Consider the following 5,827-nt stretch of genomic DNA (forward strand, 5'->3'; position numbering starts at 1 on the left):
TTAATTTATCTGCTTTATCAGGAGTGTTGTTTGACCCCACAACTAGGGCTGCAATTAATTACTTTTTACAACAACAACAACTGAAACAATTCATCGATAATCAAGATAGTTGCAGACTAACTGTCAGCTGTCACGTATTTTCATTCAAATGTTGCCAAACTCTGGTGCACTGTAGCAAATCACATCCTGTTTCTGGCTAAGTCACGCCCACTTCACGACTGAGGAGACCTAGCAAATTTCTAGTTACCAAACATTGGCTTATTGCTGTTAGGCTGAATGAGGAAATAATGTTGCCAGGGTCTGTAAAGAGTTGCTGTTGAGGGTCCATCATCCACCTGTGGTTTCATCTGCATCTGTGATATCATACCAGTATCCTGCACGGTGATTTATTAGCCTGACATTGCCAGGCCAAACCTGCATATGCAAATTAGTCTGGAACCTCTCAGTTCATTTTCGATTTCCAAGAAAGGGTGTAGACCACAATGCCTGGATGCAAATGAATAGTCATATAACCAACTAGAAGGGCACTCGGAGAGTCTCCACTAAGACTCCAGTAAGACTCCACTAAGGCCGTATCCATAAGTGAAAAAAAAGTGTGTGATTCGGATACACACAATAATACGTGGTTAAGAAAAAATAATAACGTAACAACCTTTACAATGCAACTAGGGTAAATAAATAACAACAGCCCCTAGCAGACTTTCTTATGTAACAAGTGTAACAACGTCATGTATCAAGCGTAAGTCAACACGCGACACGAACAGCGGTCTCCTGGGGGAAGGTCCTGTTTATTTGACCCCTCCCACCCGTCCTTAGTGGACTGTTGTGTTATACTCATTATTACCACGTAACTTTTAATAATGGCCAGTTGCTCTGGATGTCGTTCGTTGACATTCAACATATCCATGGTTTGTAGAAACGTACAACAACAAACAGTGTGAGTTATTTCATACAGAAATCCTTATACAGTGAATGGTTATAGAAGCTGGTGAGTCGTAGTCTATGCACAACCAAGCCACTCTCAGTTGTTCCATCTTTTAAAGAGTTCATAAAAAAGTCAAATTTAAATGCATAGATTCCCTGTTATTGTATAATCCCAACATCAGAACTGCTGTTAGGAAATAAGGCTGAAACGCTGCTCTCTGAAGTCCACTTTGTGATATGGGAGGACAAAATGTCTGCACTTTCGACACAAACACAACCTTGTTTGCATCGAACTGACATATCAAACGTCTGAGCAGAGAACCGAGATGGGGGTAGTTAACAGAACCAAAATGACCAAGAGCTTATGGAGAAATCAACATGATGAGTTGTTTTTGTGCCATAAACTGCATGAATCGCAGAAATAATGGTTGGAACAAGTTCAAAATGTTAAGAAGGAAAGCTGCCTGTTAGCTATTAGCATCTCGTGACCTGGCCAGAGTCCTGGGTTTTATTGAGGTGCTGGTTCATGGAGAAACTGTTGAGGAAGAAACGCCTGTTTTAAGGAAACACAAAGCTCACACTGTTACAGTTCATGAAGCTCTATGAATAATGCTTCGCTCAGCCATTTGATGTGTTTCAGTGAGCAAGCTGGTGACAGCCAATAGAGGTGCAGACTGATGCCTTCAGATGGAAAAGTAATTACGATGTTACGCTCGTAATATTTCAAAGAAACAAAACAATCACAGACAGGTGTGCAGAATCTCTTTTCATGATCCCCTGCAGCTGATAAATAATACTTATTAAATCCTGTATCGACATACTTTGTTATGAGCTAAGCTTCCCCTGTATACACTGCATACATCTAAAACATTCAGTATGTATCCAGTGTCTGGTATAATTTGATGGCATTTAATTTCACATGCTAACATTATTAACATCTAGAATGAGGGAGCTTTGCTCTTAAATGCAAGATTTTGACATTTGGAGTACAAACAAAAGCTATGTTAAGTGTTACTCACTAAAACACATTGTGTATCCAGTGTTGGGGAGGAGAGAACTACATAAACTAGTAGTTTATCGACAGCTTACTGGTAGTTCTACTACATTCATATTTGCATAGTGAGTCAAGTAGTTAAATACATTTTTTTTGCCTTTTTTTTCTTTTAAAGTAATGTACCAAATCGACAAACACTTTTGGGCCATAAAAGGACAAGAATGACTCAGTATTTTTTTTTTTTAAACCAATGCTTCCCTACTGTAATGGAGCCCAGACCCTTTTTCTTTCACTGCATTGATCAGGCAGACCAGTGTTCAAGCTGTTCATACTGTCTAAAAAGATGAAAGTTGAAGGCTGTTTTAGAAGTTAAGATTGTATAAAACTGAGACAACAGGCCCATTTTGTCAGTCTAACAAGGTACAGTGAAATCATTTTGGTTAAGGTGTTTTATTGTTTTGGTTTATTTATATATATTTTAAATTAACTCATATACATTTTTGTGTTATACTTTGTTAAAATTTTTTATCACATGTACATTGTCAATTTGATCACTTATTCTAAGTAGCTTTATTGCCAAACTACATTTCTCCCTAGGGTAGTTTTGCTGTAGTTCAACTGCTTCCAGTGTTAAGTAACTGGTAGCTTGCAAAGCTATGCTTTCAAAGTAGCTTCCCCAACACTGTGTGTATCATTGAGGTCCAATTTCCTCACTCATAAAACATTTGTGAAGTATTTCAAAACCAGCACTGTCTGCATCCATGTTGACCAGCTCGCAGTCGTCTTCTTCCGTGGACTCACTCATAAAAACCCTGCTCCACAGCAGGTCAGGAACTCCACAGGGAACCTTTAATGCTAGCGTTACTTGTGTTAGCTCCTAAACCTCACTGCCTGTTGATGGTTTAGGTCCTTTCTCACTAACCTGCATAAGCTAGCTTTGTGTAGCTGTTATTAGGTCTTTTATTACTGTTAGCGGCTGCCATATCTGTCTGGAATTCCATCTGCCATGTTAAAGCTGACGTATGTCGAGAGACATGTAGTAAAATATGTTTGACTGGGTGCTAAATGGTAGTTGTACTGGTATTCACAAGCCGTCTTTTATCTTTATCGTCTTTTATGTGTTGACAACCCATATTTGCGTTTGTTGTTAGATTGCAACCTTTAGTGGCCGTAGTAATTATGGGTGGAGCAAAGAAGAGAGTCAGATGTAGTTTGATAAAGTTGGACAAAGGAGGTCTGTCTGGATGGATGAGTCAACCAAACACAGGAATTTCACCCAGGAGAACAGTGTGTGTCTCATGTGAGTCAACACATTGTGTTATTATAAGTTACGTAAGTAAATACATTAGTATGTACATAACTACATTAGTACATGTCACGTATACGTAACAGACTTATTTTGACCCAAACCATGATTTTCCAACCAAGCAGTTTAGTTGCCTAAATATAACCAAGCAAACCAATGCACGGTGACCATTTCACAATGTTAAATAGAACAGTCTCAGGGCCTTTACACAACAAGGACGGTTTTTTTGGTGCCATTAATTTGCACGTCAATATATATTTTCAAACTGTTTTTTATGTCATAAGTCCGTTCACATGCAACGTGAATATTACACGGTGAGAAAGCGACTGAATCTTTTCAAATATTTTATTCAAAACGTACACTATAGTGTACAACAACACAGAGACTCAGCAGTCTTAACCAGGACGCAGAACTGTACTACTTGTTACAACCTTGACAAAGGCAGCACAGACCAGATCCACTCATTTTGTTCTTACCTTTCACAATAAAAGCCCTAGACATATACAATGTATAACTGTTTACTAGAGGGAATTAAAATTCACTCAACATAGAAACTCAATAAACTATCGTACAGTAGCTTAGGCTATACAACAGTTTACATCAGACAGACGCATGGAGTTGGTCCTCTTTTCTTTTTTAAGTGTTGCAAATTCGCATCGCTGCCAGTATGAATAGTTTTGATATAAAATATTCACATGCAAGTATTTAGAATTTTTGTCTTGTTTATTCGTCACACTCCTGATGTGTGAAGGCCCATATATCTCATTTTGGTCATTGACAAACAATCTATTCTGTCATTTAGGTATGAGGAGGTCCTGCAAAAAACGAAAATGTCCACACATAAGCCATGATGACATGGAAGCAGTAAACGTTCTATTCCTTGCATCCCTCCTGTCTTTTTGTAGGTTTTTTTTCTGTCTGTTCAGCCATGGTAGATCACTACGTATACAAAAGTTCTTGTCCTGCTTGTTCCAAATGGGGTTTTTTTTTCTGCTGCTGCTGCTTGGCACGTAACATTTAACACCTTTTGTGAATTTCCCAGGAAGGGCTTCCTGACAGCAGGCTGGTGTGTTCTGAGAGTTTGAGACAGGAATCAGACGAATATCTGTTGTGGTGTATCAGAGCAATAGAAAATATGAAGAGAACTGGAGAGATAGGGTTTATGGAGAATACAGTGATAGGTAGTTTTGGGTTTAAGTGCCTGTGAAATGGCAGATGAGAACACAAGTGCACACTCCAAAACATGAGTGGAGATTTGGGAAATATTGGTTTGCAAGAGATAAAAGACACAAGAAATAAGGAATCATCCTTCCCTGTCTGTATCTCTCTCTCTCTCTCTCTCTCTCTCTCTCTCTCTCTCTCTCTCTCTCTCTCTCTCTCTCTCTCTCTCACAGGCTGATGGGTAATTGAGGCACTCACAACACAGATCGGGGCTGCAGTGTCATGCTGTGCCCTGGGTCTGGCTGGATGCCCCGTCCTTCTGGCAGCATGCTGCGACACGCTCTGGAGTGCACACACACACACACACACACACTCAGAAAAAAACAACAAATGGTTGCTTCTCACACACACACACAAATAAAAACACATGCTCGCTACGCCCGCTCACATACAGGGACACGTGCACACTTCACACACTGGCACTTCACAAATGCTCATTACGTACACAAACGCTAACAGGCTGTCTTTACACAAGTGTGTACAGTCACACAGACGGTCAGAGACAAGACCGCGCTTGCACACGCACACGAACACACACACATACACACACACACACGCACACACGCACACACAGACACATTCACACAAATCACTTGAAGTCACACTTCCATCCTTCTTCTTCCCGTCACACAGACTACAGCATGCTCCAGCAAGTCACTCTGTCTTTCTCTCATTTCCTTCTTCCTATCTCCTAACCTTCTCTTATTTCCTCTCCTCTCTTCCTCTTATTTTCTCTCTTGGTATCTCTATCTATCCTCCTCTCTCCTTTTTCTCTCTCCTTCCCTCTAATCCCCTACTCTCTCCCATTTGCTCCCCTCTACAAATCTTTTCTGTTCTTCTCTCATTTTCCCCTCTTCTCCTCTCTTCTTTACTCCTTTCTCCTCTCCTCTTTTTTACTCTCTTCTCTTCTCTACTCCTCATCCTCCTCTCCTCTCTCCTCCTCTCTTCTCTACTCCTCCTCTCTTCTCCACCTGTTTGTCAGACCTTAGGCAAACAGGCTTGGCCCTAGGCAACGCTGAAGCCTCTTATGCTCCTCTTTACTCTGCTCCCTCCCTCCCTAGCTCCCTCACTCTTTCCTGGCGATCCTCCAGTTTAAACAGAAGGCTGTGCTGGGAAGAGAGTGGGATACAGAGAGACAGAGAGAGAGAGGCCAGTTGCTAGTGTGAGTGCTGCATGATTCATGTTGCCCTGTAATGAAGCCGGTCCAGTCTTTCAAGTGTTTGGTGTATAATGGAGTTTCAGGGACAGGCCTATCATTTTCTCCTAATAGCGCTTTCTCCGCCGCACGCCATGACCCCTCTCTCCAAGCCCCCGCCCCACGCACCCCTACTGTGGTAACTGCACATTACCGCGGCACGCGCACACACATCCACACACGCAGC

This window comes from Cebidichthys violaceus, unplaced genomic scaffold (genome assembly GCF_023349555.1).
Source record: "Cebidichthys violaceus isolate CVI_PGR_0920_01 unplaced genomic scaffold, fCebVio1.0.p SCAF_6, whole genome shotgun sequence".
Lineage (NCBI taxonomy): Eukaryota > Metazoa > Chordata > Actinopteri > Perciformes > Stichaeidae > Cebidichthys > Cebidichthys violaceus.